This window comes from Lolium perenne, chromosome 1 (genome assembly GCF_019359855.2).
Source record: "Lolium perenne isolate Kyuss_39 chromosome 1, Kyuss_2.0, whole genome shotgun sequence".
In the NCBI taxonomy this organism is placed as follows: domain Eukaryota; kingdom Viridiplantae; phylum Streptophyta; class Magnoliopsida; order Poales; family Poaceae; genus Lolium; species Lolium perenne.
The window spans coordinates 17,036,651-17,053,187 of record NC_067244.2 but is presented as its reverse complement, the minus strand read 5'-3'; positions in this window follow the sequence as shown (position 1 = coordinate 17,053,187).

Here is a 16,537-nt window from a genome sequence, read left to right as displayed (position 1 = left end):
TTAAGGATGCTTGGTCTAGAATTTTTACTTCTTATCGTAAAACTGAACCTCAAATGACTCTAAGTTTGCTCCTTAGTAATTTTTATTTCGGTATTATGATTCGCTATAGATATGCTTTGGATACTTTAGTGGGAGGATATTTCCTTCATTGCAATGGGGATCAAGCTTTTAATGCCATAAAGAAGTTGGTTGCATCACATGATTCAGCTAATAACTTTGATTCAGTCCTCACTAGCATTTATAGTAGATTAAATAATCTCGAGATAAGTACATCTCGCTTGAATGATAATTATTGCCACGTTCGTAATCGTCTTGAACAAGTTTTAGTGAACTCTAAACTCTCAATGTGGGATCCTGCTGTTAAAATTGTCATCGGTGATCGAACTCTCCATGCCCTCTTTGTGATATTATGTATGAATTTTGCCTTATGCCTGAAAGTATTTATAAATATTTGAAACTTTGGGGAGTCGAGGAAGGAGGAGAAGAAATAACTCTCATTGATAACTCTACTATAATTCCTAAAGGAATAGCCGCAGGTGTGCATACAACCATTCTTGGAAGAACAATATCCATTGATTATCTTGTTGTTGAAACAGGAAAACTCACACTCGGAAGATCCCTGCTGAAACTATTGGGAGCAGTCATTGATGTTGGAGAAGGCACTCTGAAATTCACCTCTATACCGGGGGAAACTCATACATTTCCTAAACCAAAGGGAGAGAAAAACAATAAGAAAGGTAAGGGTAAAGCCGAAGGTAATGTTGACACTTCGTCTCTTGATAATACTTGATACACACTTTCTGCGCCTAGCTGAAAGGCGTTAAAGAAAAGCGCTTATGGGAGACAACCCATGTTTTACCTACAGTACTTTGTTTTTATTTTGTGTCTTGGAAGTTGTTTACTACTGTAGCAACCTCTCCTTATCTTAGTTTTGTGTTTTGTTGTGCCAAGTTAAGCCGTTGATAGAAAAGTAAGTACTAGATTTGGATTACTGCACAGTTCCAAATTTCTTTGCTGTCACGAATCTGAGTCCACCTCCCTGTAGGTAACTCAGAAAATTAAGCCAATTTATGTGCATGATCCTCAGATATGTATGCAACTTTCATTCAATTTGAGCATTTTCATTTGAGCAAGTCTGGTGCCATTTTAAAATTCGTCAATACGAACTGTTCTGTTTTGACAGATTCTGCCTTTTATTTCGCATTGCCTCTTTCGCTATGTTGGATTAATTTCTTTGATCCATTAATGTCCAGTAGCATTATGCAATGTACAGAAGTGTTAAGAATGATTGTGTCACCTCTGAATATGTCAATTTATATTGTGCACTAACCCTCTAATGAGTTGTTTCGAGTTTGGTGTGGAGGAAGTTTTCAAGGATCAAGAGAGGAGTATGATGCAACATGATCAAGGAGAGTGAAAGCTCTAAGCTTGGGGATGCACCCGGTGGTTCACCCCTGCATATATCAAGAAGACTCAAGCGTCTAAGCTTGGGGATGCCCAAGGCATCCCCTTCTTCATCGACAACATTATCAGGTTCCTCCCCTGAAACTATATTTTTATTCCATCACATCTTATGTGCTTTTTCTTGGAGCGTCGGTTTGTTTTTGTTTTTTGTTTTGTTTGAATAAAATGGATCCTAGCATTCACTTTATGGGAGAGAGACACGCTCCGCTGTAGCATATGGACAAGTATGTCCTTGGTTTCTACTCATAGTATTCATGGCGAAGTTTCTCCTTCGTTAAATTGTTATATGGTTGGAATTGGAAAATGATACATGTAGTAATTGCTATAAATGTCTTGGGTAATGTGATACTTGGCAATTGTTGTGCTCATGATTAAGCTCTTGCATCATATGCTTTGCACCCATTAATGAAGAAATACATAGAGCATGCTAAAATTTGGTTTGCATATTTGGTTTCTCTAAGGTCTAGATAATTTCTAGTTTTGAGTTTGAACAACAAGGAAGACGGTGTAGAGTCTTATAATGTTTTCAATATGTCTTTTATGTGAGTTTTGCTGCACCGGTTCATCCTTGTGTTTGTTTCAAATAAGCCTTGCTAGCCTAAACCTTGTATCGAGAGGGAATACTTCTCATGCATCCAAAATACTTGAGCCAACCACTATGCCATTTGTGTCCACCATACCTACCTATACTACATGGTATTTTTCCGCCATTCCAAAGTAAATTGCTTGAGTGCTACCTTTAAAATTCCATCATTCACCTTTGCAATATATAGCTCATGGGACAAATAGCTTAAAAACTATTGTGGTATTGAATATGTAATTATGCACTTTATCTCTTATTAAGTTGCTTGTTGTGCGATAACCATGTTCACTGGGGATGCCATCAACTTTTCATTGTTGAATTTCATGTGAGTTGCTATGCATGTTCGTCTTGTCTGAAGCAAGAGAGATCTACCACCATATGGTTAAGCATGCATATGTTAGAGAAGAACATTGGGCCGCTAACTAAAGCCATGCTCCATGGTGGAAGTTTCAGTTTTGGACAACAATCCTCAAATCTCAAATGAGAAAATTATTAATTGTTGGTATATGCTTATGCATAAAAGAGGAGTCCATTATCTGTTGTCTATGTTGTCCCGGTATGGATGTCTAAGTTGAAGAATAATCAATAGCGAGAAATCCAATGCGAGCTTTCTCCTTAGACCTTTGTACAGGCGGCATAGAGGTACCCCTTTGTGACACTTGGTAAAAACAATGCATTGTGATGATCCGGTAGTCCAAGCTAATTAGGACAAGGTGCGGGCACTATTAGTACACTATGCATGAGGCTTGCAACTTATAAGATATAATTTACATGATGCATATGCTTTATTACTACCGTTGACAAAATTGTTTCATGTTTTCAAAATCAAAGCTCTAGCACAAATATAGCAATCGATGCTTTTCCTCTATGGAGGACTATTCTTTTACTTTCAATGTTGAGTCAGTTCACCTATCTCTCTCCACCTCAAGAAGCAAACACTTGTGTGAACTGTGCATTGATTCCTACATATTTGCTTATTGCACTTATTATATTACTCTATGTTGACAATATCCATGAGATATACATGTTACAAGTTGAAAGCAACCGCTGAAACTTAATCTTCTTTTGTGTTGCTTCAATATCTCTACTATGAATTATTGCTTTATGAGTTAACTCTTATGCAAGACTTATTGATGCTTGTCTTGAAGTGCTATTCATGAAAAGTCTTTGCTATATGATTCACTTGTTTACTCATGTCATATACATTGTTTCGATCGCTGCATTCACTACATATGCTTTACAAATAGTATGATCAAGATTATGATGGCATGTCACTCCAGAAATTATACGTATTTATCGTTTTACCTGCTCGGGACGAGCAGAACTAAGCTTGGGGATGCTGATACGTCTCCGACGTATCGATAATTTCTTATGTTCCATGCCACATTATTGATGTTATCTACATGTTTTATGCACACTTTATGTCATATTTGTGCATTTTTACGGAACTAACCTATTAACAAGATGCCGAAGTGCCGATTCTTTGTTTCTGCTGTTTTTGGTTTCAGAAATCCTAGTAAGGAAATATTCTCGGAATTGGACGAAATCAAAGCCCGGGGCCTATTATCTCCCGACGCTTCCAGTAGTCCGTAGGAGAGACGCAGAGGGGCCACGGAGGGGCCCCACCTGAGGGCGGCGCGGCCCCCTTGGCCGCACCGGCCCTGTAGTGTGGGGCCCCGTGCCGCCTCTTGACCTGCCCTTCCGCCTATAAAAAGTCTCCGTGACGAAACCCCCGATGCACCGAGAGCCACGATACGGAAAACCTTCCAAAGACGCCGCCGCCGCCGATCCCATCTCGGGGGATCCAGGAGATCGCCTCCGGCACCCTGCGGAGAGGGGAATCATCTCCCGGAGGACTCTACGCCGCCATGGTCGCCTCCGGTGTGATGTGTGAGTAGTCTACCCCTGGACTATGGGTCCATAGCAGTAGCTAGATGGTTGTCTTCTCCCCATTGTGCTATCATTGTCGGATCTTGTGAGCTGCCTAACATGATCAAGATCATCTATCTGTAATTCTATATGTTGCGTTTGTTGGGATCTGATGAATAGAGAATACTTGTTATGTTGATTATCAAAGTTATGCTATGTGTTGTTTATGATCTTGCATGCTCTCCGTTACTAGTAGATGCTCTGGCCAAGTAGATGCTTGTAACTCCAAGAGGGAGTACTTATGCTCGATAGTGGGTTCATGCCCGCATTGACACACAGGACGATGTGATGAAAGTTCTAAGGTTGTGTTGTGCTGTTGCCACTAGGGATAAAACATTAGTGCTATGTTCAAGGATGTAGTCACTAGTTACATTACGCACCATACTTAATGCAATTGTCTGTTGTTTGCAACTTAATACTGGAGGGGGTTCGGATGATAACCTGAAGGTGGACTTTTTAGGCATAGATGCAGTTGGATGACGGTCTATGTACTTTGTCGTAATGCCCAATTAAATCTCACTATACTCATCATGATATGTATGTGCATGGTCATGCTCTCTTTATTTGTCAATTGCCCAACTGTAATTTGTTCACCCAACATGATGTTCGTCTTATGGGAGAGACACCTCTAGTGAACTGTGGACCCCGGTCCAATTCTCTTTACTGAAATACAATCTACTGCAATACTTGTTCTACTGTTTTCTGCAAACAATCATCTTCCACACAATACGGTTAACTCTTTGTTACAGCAAGCCGGTGAGATTGACAACCTCACTGTTTCGTTGGGGCAAAGTACTTTGGTTGTGTTGTGCAGGTTCCACGTTGGCGCCGGAATCCCTGGTGTTGCGCCGCACTACATCCCACCGCCATCAACCTTCAACGTGCTTCTTGGCTCCTCCTGGTTCGATAAACCTTGGTTTCTTTCTGAGGGAAAACTTGCTGCTGTGCGCATCATACCTTCCTCTTGGGGTTGCCCAACGAACGTGTGAAATACATGCCATCAACTGTCGACGTGGCTCCCCGTACGAGCACGTCACATACTTTGCTTGCTTCGGACACACTAGTTGAAGGAGAAGAAACTTCACCTCCTCAACGAAACGTCGTCACCACTACTTCGCCATCAAGCCCCCTTGCGCCTTCACCAAAAAGGAGAAGGATCGAAACGATTGTTGAGCCTGCCCCTCAGTTAGGCGGCTCTTCTACTTTGCTCTTGGATGATGTAAGTTTGTCGATATCTATATTTCCTCTATTTTGCTTTTTCACGCCTTCACTCGTTTTTCATACCGATACTTCTCTCTCTTTGTTCTTCTTTGACAGCCTATGATCAAAGAGCTTATTCGCATCGGATCCCAATTCATTGGGTATCGTGAGTATGCCAACAGAGCTGAAGGTAATAACTTTTTTGCTGTCTTTGTTTTTGACTTCTTGCTCTTGTCCTTTGGCGCCATTTTTGACCTTTCCTCTTTTTTTTTATTTCAACAGAGAAACTTGCAGAGGCCAACAAACGTACCGACGCACTTGCTCAAAAACTGGAGCAAAGTGAAGTGGCCCGCAGGAAAGCCGAACTTGTTGCTAGCGAAGCCAAAGCAGAGGCTGATGAAGCCAAAGCGAAGACTGCTCGTGTCGAGGATCTGCAGAAAAGACTTGAGGATGCTGAAACTGCTTTAAACGAGCACAAAGCTGCACAGGCTGATCGTGAGCAGGGGATCCTCAAGCGCCTGAAATCACAAAGTCGACGTACTCAAAGTAATATTATTGATCCCTTCTATTTTTATGCTACCCGCTGTTTCTTGTTTTTGACCAACGTGTTGTTTCGTGTGGCAGACCAAACAAACCAAGAGTTTGACCTGGAAAATCCCGACAATGATCCTCTCCTTGACGCACTTTCTTATCTGGAGCTTCATGGAGCCGAAATTCGTGAAGGCGTGGCGAATGCTAGTGCGGGACTGTCGGCGCTGTTCCCCTACTTCTTCCCGAAGAAAGAGGAGCCCCCGACTTTCCTTACCCTTGCCAAGAGTTTCAATTCATCAGAGGACCTTGGACTGAAGATGCGTCAGGAAAATATGAAGATTGCTGTCGAAAGCACTGTTGCTCCTCAAGTTGTTTTGGCAGCCAACAAGATCGTTGATTGGATGAAAGTTGGCGATACCGATCAGATAGAGCAATCAAGATGGAGGTCGCTGATTAAGGCAGCCAAGCCCAACACGAAGAAAATCTTGGCCTATCTCGGGATCAAACCAGCTCCAACTCCTAGCTCATCAAGGCCGGAGGTCTAGTTGCATGCCTCTTTGTTTTTCTTTCTCTGTTTCTTTTGCTCTTGTCGCCAAAGTAGTTATTTGGCGACACGTATTTCATTAGCTCCACTGTAAGGCCTTTGTAATTATTCCAAAAGATTAATGAAAACTCTATCTTTGCTTGTTGATTGATGTTGTCTTGTTTTATTAAATTTCAGTTGGTATTTGATAACTATACTCCATCTTCCGCTCCTTCCAATGTTTCGCCTTCTTCTTCTCGCTCAAGGAAAATTCTTGCTGATACTACCCCTGTCGAAGATTCCTTGCCGCAAGAATTGGATGAACTTCGGCAGCAACTTCAGTATGCAAAGAAGCAAACACTTGTGATGATGGAAAAGTCTCGTAAGTCATCTGAAGCCGAAAAAATTGCACTTCAACAAGCTCGTGAGGCCGTGGCTGCTAAGGAAATCGCTGCTTCCGAGGCTGAAAAGGCGACTACTCGAGAAAATTTCATGCTCGAGTTAATGAATGAAGCCAGTGCGGATATGTCAGGTATGCTTGTTTTCATCCTCCGATATCTTCCGTCTTCATGCTACGTCTCTTAAAGTTTTCTGCTCCGTTGTTTTAATAGGTTCCTTTACTGATGCTGTTGCCGAAGAAGAGAGGGTAAATACTAGGACGAACCTCCTTGTTAACCTTTCCCTTGACCATGGTTCTCTGTTTTGGGCTACCCCCGAGAGGACCCGCCAGGTTGTCAGATTTCAGGATCGCACCTCTCAAACTCGCGACTTCCTTGACTTCTGTACCAGGACCCTGATACGTCTCCGACGTATCGATAATTTCTTATGTTCCATGCCACATTATTGATGTTATCTACATGTTTTATGCACACTTTATGTCATATTCGTGCATTTTCTGGAACTAACCTATTAACAAGATGCCGAAGTGCCAGTTGCTGTTTTCTGCTGTTTTTGGTTTCAGAAATCCTAGTAAGGAAATATTCTCGGAATTGGACGAAATCAAAGCCCAGGGGCCTATTTTCTCACGAAGCTTCCAGAAGTCCGAAGGAGAGACGAAGAGGGGCCACGGAGGGGCCACACCATAGGGCGGCGCGGCCCCCCCCCTTGGCCGCGCCGGCCTGTAGTGTGGGGCCCCCGTGCCGCCTCTTGACCTGCCCTTCCGCCTATAAAAAGTCTCCGTGACGAAACCCCCAGTACCGAGAACCACGATACGGAAAACCTTCCAGAGACGCCGCCGCCGCCGATCCCATCTCGGGGGATCCAGGAGATCGCCTCCGGCACCCTGCCGGAGAGGGGAATCATCTCCCGGAGGACTCTACGCCGCCATGGTCGCCTCCGGTGTGATGTGTGAGTAGTCTACCCCTGGACTATGGGTCCATAGCAGTAGCTAGATGGTTGTCTTCTCCCCATTGTGCTATCATTGTCGGATCTTGTGAGCTGCCTAACATGATCAAGATCATCTATCTGTAATTCTATATGTTGCGTTTGTTGGGATCCGATGAATAGAGAATACTTGTTATGTTGATTATCAAAGTTATGCTATGTGTTGTTTATGATCTTGCATGCTCTCCGTTACTAGTAGATGCTCTGGCCAAGTAGATGCTTGTAACTCCAAGAGGGAGTACTTATGCTCGATAGTGGGTTCATGCCTGCATTGACACCTGGGACAGTGACAGAAAGTTCTAAGGTTGTGTTGTGCTGTTGCCACTAGGGATAAAACATTAGTGCTATGTTCAAGGATGTAGTCACTAGTTACATTACGCACCATACTTAATGCAATTGTCTGTTGTTTGCAACTTAATACTGGAGGGGTTCGGATGATAACCTGAAGGTGGACTTTTTAGGCATAGATGCAGTTGGATGACAGTCTATGTACTTTGTCGTAATGCCCAATTAAATCTCACTATACTCATCATGATATGTATGTGCATGGTCATGCTCTCTTTATTTGTCAATTGCCCAACCTGTAATTTGTTCACCCAACATGCTGTTCGTCTTATGGGAGAGACACCTCTAGTGAAGCTGTGGACCCCGGTCCAATTCTCTTTACTGAAATACAATCTCGCAATACTTGTTCTCTGTTTTCTCGCAAACAATCATCTTCCACACAATACGGTTAACTCTTTGTTACAGCAAGCCGGTGAGATTGACAACCTCACTGTTTCGTTGGGGCAAAGTACTTTGGTTGTGTTGTGCAGGTTCCACGTTGGCGCCGGAATCCCTGGTGTTGCGCCGCACTACATCCCGCCGCCATCAACCTTCAACGTGCTTCTTGGCTCCTCCTGGTTCGATAAACCTTGGTTTCTTTCTGAGGGAAAACTTGCTGCTGTGCGCATCATACCTTCCTCTTGGGGTTGCCCAACGAACGTGTGAAATACACGCCATCAAGCTCTTTTTTAAAGCGCCGTTGCCGGGAGATCAAGACACGCTGCAAGGGAGTCTCCACTTCTCAATCTCTTTACTTTGTTTTTGTCTTGCTTAGTTTTATTTACTACTTTGTTTGCTGCACTAAATCAAAATACAAAAAATTAGTTGCTAGTTTTACTTTATTTGCTATCTTGTTTGCTATATCAAAAATACAAAAAATTAGTTTACTTGCATTTAGTTTATCTAGTTTGTTTTATTCTTTGCTAAAATGGCCAACGCTGAAAACACTAAGTTGTGTGACTTCACAACCACAAATAATAATGATTTCTTATGCACACCTATTGCTCCACCTGCTACTACAGCAGAATTCTTTGAAATTAAACCTGCTTTACTGAATCTTGTTATGCGAGAGCAATTTTCCGTGTTAGTTCTGATGATGCTGCTGCCCATCTTAATAATTTTGTTGAATTATGTGAAATGCAAAAATATAAAGATGTAGATGGTGATATTATTAAACTAAAATTGTTCCCTTTCTCATTAAGAGGAAGAGCTAAAGATTGGTTGCTATCTCTGCCAAAGAATAGTATTGATTCATGGACTAAATGCAAGGATGCTTTTATTGGTAGATATTATCCCCCTGCTAAAATTATATCTTTGAGGAGTAGCATAATGAATTTTAAACAATTAGATACTGAACATGTTGCTCAAGCTTGGGAAAGAATGAAATCTTTGGTTAAAAATTGCCCAACCCATGGACTGACTACTTGGATGATCATCCAAACCTTCTATGCAGGACTAAATTTTTCTTCGCGGAATTTATTGGATTCAGCTGCTGGAGGTACCTTTATGTCCATCACTCTTGGTGAAGCAACAAATCTTCTTGATAATATGATGATCAACTACTCTGAATGGCACACGGAAAGAGCTCCACAAGGTAAGAAGGTAAATTCTGTCGAAGAAACCTCTTCCTTGAGTGATAAGATTGATGCTATTATGTCTATGCTTGTGAATGATAGGACTAATATTGATCCTAATAATGTTCCATTAGCTTCATTGGTTGCACAAGAAGAACATGTTGATGTAAACTTCATTAAAAATAATAATTTCAACAACAATGCTTACCGGAACAATTCTAGTAACAACTATAGACCATATCCTTATAATAATGGCAACGGCTATGGTAATTCTTATGGGAATTCTTACAACAATAATAGGAGTTCACCCTGGACTTGAAGCCATGCTTAAAGAATTTATTAGTACACAAACTGCTTTTAACAAATCTGTTGAAGACAAGCTTGGGAAAATTGATATACTTGCTTCTAAAGTCGATAGTCTTGCTGCTGATGTTGATCTTTTGAAATCAAAAGTTTTGCCTAATGAGAATCATCATAATAAAATTACTACTACAGCAAATGCCATTCAAGTTAGAATTAATGAGAATATAAGATTAATGGCTGAACTGCGTGCTAGGTGGGATAGAGAAGAAAATGAAAAACTAGCTAAAGAAAAGAATATAGCTAAAGTTTGGACTATTACCACCACTAGTAATGCTAATGCTACACATGTTGCTGCACCTCCCACTAATACTAATAAAAGAATTGGTGTTAGCAATGTTTCCACTTCTAATGCAAAGCGCGAAAAACTGCTCGAAACCGCTAAAATCATGAAACCGCTTCGTGATAAAGCTGCTGAAATTTTTTCCAACATTGGGGATGATGATCCCATTGCTTTAGATTATAATGGTTTGAATTTTGATGATTGCCACATCTCTGAAGTTATAAAGTTCTTGCAAAAACTTGCTAAAAGTCCTAATGCTAGTGCTATAAATTTGGCTTTTACACATCATATTACAAATGCTCTTATAAAAGCTAGAGAAGAGAAACTAGAGCGCGAAGCCTCTATTCCTAAAAAGCTAGAGGATGGTTGGGAGCCCATCATTAAGATGAAGGTTAAAGATTTTGATTGTAATGCTTTATGTGATCTTGGTGCAAGTATTTCTGTTATGCCTAAGAAAATTTATAATATGCTTGACTTGCCACCGCTGAAAAATTGTTATTTGGATGTTAATCTTGCTGATCATTCTACAAAGGAACCTTTGGGGAAAGTTGATAATGTTCGCATTACCGTTAACAATAACCTTGTTCCCGTTGATTTTGTTGTCTTGGATATTGAATGCAATGCATCTTGTCCCATTATATTGGGAAGACCCTTTCTTCGAACTGTTGGTGCTATTATTGATATGAAGGAAGGTAATATAAAATATCAATTTCCTTTCAAGAAAGGTATGTAACACTTCCCTAGAAAGAGAATGAAGGTACCTTTTGATTCTATTATGAGAACAAATTATGATGTTGACACTTCGTCTCTTGATAATACTTGATACACACTTTCTGCGCCTAGCTGAAAGGCGTTAAAGAAAAGCGCTTATGGGAGACAACCCATGTTTTACCTACAGTACTTTGTTTTTATTTTGTGTCTTGGAAGTTGTTTACTACTGTAGCAACCTCTCCTTATCTTAGTTTTGTGTTTTGTTGTGCCAAGTTAAGCCGTTGATAGAAAAGTAAGTACTAGATTTGGATTACTGCACAGTTCCAGATTTCTTTGCTGTCACGAATCTGAGTCCACCTCCCTGTAGGTAACTCAGAAAATTAAGCCAATTTATGTGCATGATCCTCAGATATGTACGCAACTTTCATTCAATTTGAGCATTTTCATTTAAGCAAGTCTGGTGCCATTTTAAAATTCGTCAATACGAACTGTTCTGTTTTGACAGATTCTGCCTTTTATTTCGCATTGCCTCTTTCGCTATGTTGGATTAATTTCTTTGATCCATTAATGTCCAGTAGCATTATGCAATGTCCAGAAGTGTTAAGAATGATTGTGTCACCTCTGAATATGTCAATTTATATTGTGCACTAACCCTCTAATGAGTTGTTTCGAGTTTGGTGTGGAGGAAGTTTTCAAGGATCAAGAGAGGAGTATGATGCAACATGATCAAGGAGAGTGAAAGCTCTAAGCTTGGGGATGCACCCGGTGGTTCACCCCTGCATATATCAAGAAGACTCAAGCGTCTAAGCTTGGGGATGCCCAAGGCATCCCCTTCTTCATCGACAACATTATCAGGTTCCTCCCCTGAAACTATATTTTTATTCCATCACATCTTATGTGCTTTTTCTTGGAGCGTCGGTTTGTTTTTGTTTTTGTTTTGTTTGAATAAAATGGATCCTAGCATTCACTTTATGGGAGAGAGACACGCTCCGCTGTAGCATATGGACAAGTATGTCCTTGGTTTCTACTCATAGTATTCATGGCGAAGTTTCTCCTTCGTTAAATTGTTATATGGTTGGAATTGGAAAATGATACATGTAGTAATTGCTATAAATGTCTTGGGTAATGTGATACTTGGCAATTGTTGTGCTCATGATTAAGCTCTTGCATCATATGCTTTGCACCCATTAATGAAGAAATACATAGAGCATGCTAAAATTTGGTTTGCATATTTGGTTTCTCTAAGGTCTAGATAATTTCTAGTTTTGAGTTTGAACAACAAGGAAGACGGTGTAGAGTCTTATAATGTTTTCAATATGTCTTTTATGTGAGTTTTGCTGCACCGGTTCATCCTTGTGTTTGTTTCAAATAAGCCTTGCTAGCCTAAACCTTGTATCGAGAGGGAATACTTCTCATGCATCCAAAATACTTGAGCCAACCATTATGCCATTTGTGTCCACCATACCTACCTATACTACATGGTATTTTTCCGCCATTCCAAAGTAAATTGCTTGAGTGCTACCTTTAAAATTCCATCATTCACCTTTGCAATATATAGCTCATGGGACAAATAGCTTAAAAACTATTGTGGTATTGAATATGTAATTATGCACTTTATCTCTTATTAAGTTGCTTGTTGTGCGATAACCATGTTCACTGGGGACGCCATCAACTATTCATTGTTGAATTTCATGTGAGTTGCTATGCATGTTCGTCTTGTCTGAAGTAAGAGAGATCTACCACCATATGGTTAAGCATGCATATGTTAGAGAAGAACATTGGGCCGCTAACTAAAGCCATGATCCATGGTGGAAGTTTCAGTTTTGGACAACAATCCTCAAATCTCAAATGAGAAAATTATTAATTGTTGGTATATGCTTATGCATAAAAGAGGAGTCCATCATCTGTTGTCTATGTTGTCCCGGTATGGATGTCTAAGTTGAAGAATAATCAATAGCGAGAAATCCAATGCGAGCTTTCTCCTTAGACCTTTGTACAGTGGCATAGAGGTACCCCTTTGTGACACTTGGTAAAAACAATGCATTGTGATGACCCGGTAGTCCAAGCTAATTAGGACAAGGTGCGGGCACTATTAGTACACTATGCATGAGGCTTGCAACTTATAAGATATAATTTACATGATGCATATGCTTTATTACTACCGTTGACAAAATTGTTTCATGTTTTCAAAATCAAAGCTCTAGCACAAATATAGCAATCGATGCTTTTCCTCTATGGAGGACTATTCTTTTACTTTCAATGTTGAGTCAGTTCACCTATCTCTCTCCACCTCAAGAAGCAAACACTTGTGTGAAGTGTGCATTGATTCCTACATATTTGCTTATTGCACTTATTATATTACTCTATGTTGACAATATCCATGAGATATACATGTTACAAGTTGAAAGCAACCGCTGAAACTTAATCTTCTTTTGTGTTGCTTCAATGCCTTTACTTTGAATTATTGCTTTATGAGTTAACTCTTATGCAAGACTTATTGATGCTTGTCTTGAAGTGCTATTCATGAAAAGTCTTTGCTATATGATTCACTTGTTTACTCATGTCATATACATTGTTTCGATCGCTGCATTCACTACATATGCTTTACAAATAGTATGATCAAGATTATGATGGCATGTCACTCCAGAAATTATCTGTGTTATCGTTTTACCTGCTCGGGACGAACAGAACTAAGCTTGGGGATGCTGATACGTCTCCGACGTATCGATAATTTCTTATGTTCCATGCCACATTATTGATGTTATCTACATGTTTTATGCACACTTTATGTCATATTCGTGCATTTTCTGGAACTAACCTATTAACAAGATGCCGAAGTGCCGATTCTTTGTTTTACTTGCTGTTTTTGGTTTCAGAAATCCTAGTAAGGAAATATTCTCGGAATTGGACGAAATCAAAGCCCGGGGGCCTATTTTCTCACGAAGCTTCCGTAAGTCCGAAGGAGAGACGAAGAGGGGCCACGGAGGGGCCACACCATAGAGCGGCGCGGCCCCCCTTGGCCGCGCCGGCCTGTAGTGTGGGGCCCCCGTGCCGCCTCTTGACCTGCCCTTCCGCCTATAAAAAGTCTCCGTGACGAAACCCCCGGTGCCGAGAACCACGATACGGAAAACCTTCCGAGACGCCGCCGCCGCCGATCCCATCTCGGGGGATCCGGAGATCGCCTCCGGCACCCTGCCGGAGAGGGGAATCATCTCCCGGAGGACTCTACGCCGCCATGGTCGCCTCCGGTGTGATGTGTGAGTAGTCTACCCCTGGACTATGGGTCCATAGCAGTAGCTAGATGGTTGTCTTCTCCCCATTGTGCTATCATTGTCGGATCTTGTGAGCTGCCTAACATGATCAAGATCATCTATCTGTAATTCTATATGTTGCGTTTGTTGGGATCCGATGAATAGAGAATACTTGTTATGTTGAGTATCAAAGTTATGCTATGTGTTGTTTATGATCTTGCATGCTCTCCGTTACTAGTAGATGCTCTGCCAAGTAGATGCTTGTAACTCCAAGAGGGAGTACTTATGCTCGATAGTGGGTTCATGCCCGCATTGACACAGGACAGTGACAGAAAGTTCTAAGGTTGTGTTGTGCTGTTGCCACTACGGATAAAACAATAGTGCTATGATCAAGGATGTAGTCAATAGTTACATTACGCACAATACTTAATGCAATTGTCTCATTTGTTTGCAACTTAATCTTTGGAGGGTTCGGATGATAACTTTGAAGGTGGACTTTTTAGGCATAGATGCAGTTGGATGACGGTCTATGTACTTTGTCGTAATGCCCAATTAAATCTCACTATACTCATCATGATATGTATGTGCATGGTCATGCTCTCTTTATTTGTCAATTGCCCAACTGTAATTTGTTCACCCAACATGCTGTTCGTCTTATGGGAGAGACACCTCTAGTGAACTGTGGACCCCGGTCCAATTCTCTTTACTGAAATACAATCTCTTTGCAATACTTGTTCTCTTGTTTTACGCAAACAATCATCTTCCACACAATACGGTTAACTCTTTGTTACAGCAAGCCGGTGAGATTGACAACCTCACTATTTCGTTGGGGCAAAGTACTTTGGTTGTGTTGTGCAGGTTCCACGTTGGCGCCGGAATCCCTGGTGTTGCGCCGCACTACATCCCGCCGCCATCAACCTTCAACGTGCTTCTTGGCTCCTCCTGGTTCGATAAACCTTGGTTTCTTTCTGAGGGAAAACTTGCTGCTGTGCGCATCATACCTTCCTCTTGGGGTTGCCCAACGAACGTGTGAAATACACGCCATCAGACCCTGTCTATGGTTTATCACTCCATGTTTCCTCGGAACGTTCAACCAAAAACCCTTCCCGAGTTAATGGAGAAATTTAAGGATGCCCACAAGATCCATGATTTTGTCAGAGCTCAACTGGTAGCTGGCGCCAGATTTGCCCTTATCATGCTTCAGATCTGCCACTCAAAGCTTGACCTGACCCAAGTTGTTGCGAAAGTTCATGAGAAGGTAAGGCGCCGAAGAGTGGGTGTCGACCGAATTAACACGAAGGTTTCGCCTATATCCGAAGAAATGATTGAAGATCTTCTTCGGATGGATGCCGACTTTTTTGCAGATGGTCATTATGCTGATTTTCTTGGCGCTGCTCCTGAAGAAAACAGAATTACCCTTGATGACATATTGAATCATGACTGATTATTTTCCTTTGGTAGATACCGCTTCTTTGTTTCCCATAATTGTGATTATATTGTGAAGTAATCATCATATTTCTATTTTTGTATAGCCCCCGAGTGTTTCGGTGGCTATTTTCTGTATTTGTGTGTTGCGAGGTTTTGAACCAAGGCATTTATTCAATATGTAGTTTTGCCGAGAATCAGCCCCCGAGCTTTTCTGTTAAGTACTATTTTGTATTTTTATTGACTCGCGAGGTATTTTGATACCAAGGCGAAGTTTTTCTTTTTTCGAGGAACTATATTGAAATTCGTCGGGTCGGAGACTTTTGAGCGTGTCGATGAAGAAAAGTTATATTGATACTATCTTTATTATATTGCAGCACCGCGAGCCCGCCTCATTAAAAACCTTTCCCGGCCCCACTCGGTGCCCCGAAAAAGGAAAAGAGTGCGTCTGAAAACTCGCGGGCGTTTCAGTACATTGAAGTTTTACAAGGACTATATTTCAGCTCTAAGCGTAGAACCGCCTGAGTTGCACCACGTTCCAGGGGTTTTGCTCCTCCACCCCTATCTTCTTGTCCTTTATCCTGTATGCTCCTCCTCCGATTACTTCCGTGACAATGTAAGGGCCAAGCCATGGTGACTCGAGTTTTTCATGACTTTTTTGCGTGAGCCGAAGAACTAGGTCTCCCACCTGAAAAGATCTTGGCCGCAAACGTTGACTGTGGTAATTCTTCAAGTCCTGTTGGTATTTGGTTACCCTTGATAGTACTTCGTCTCGAGCTTCGTCGAGTGCGTCGACGTCGTCTTCCAATGCTATCTTGGAAGTTTCTTCATTATACTCTGTGACTCTGGGGGAGTCGTGCTCTATTTCTATTGGCGATCTTGCCTCTCTGCTCCATGGACCAGGAAAAACGGGGTCTCCTGTGTCGCTGTATTTGGTGTTGTTCGGATGCTCCACAACACACTTGGTAGTTCTTCTGGCCAGGTATGTCGAGCTTT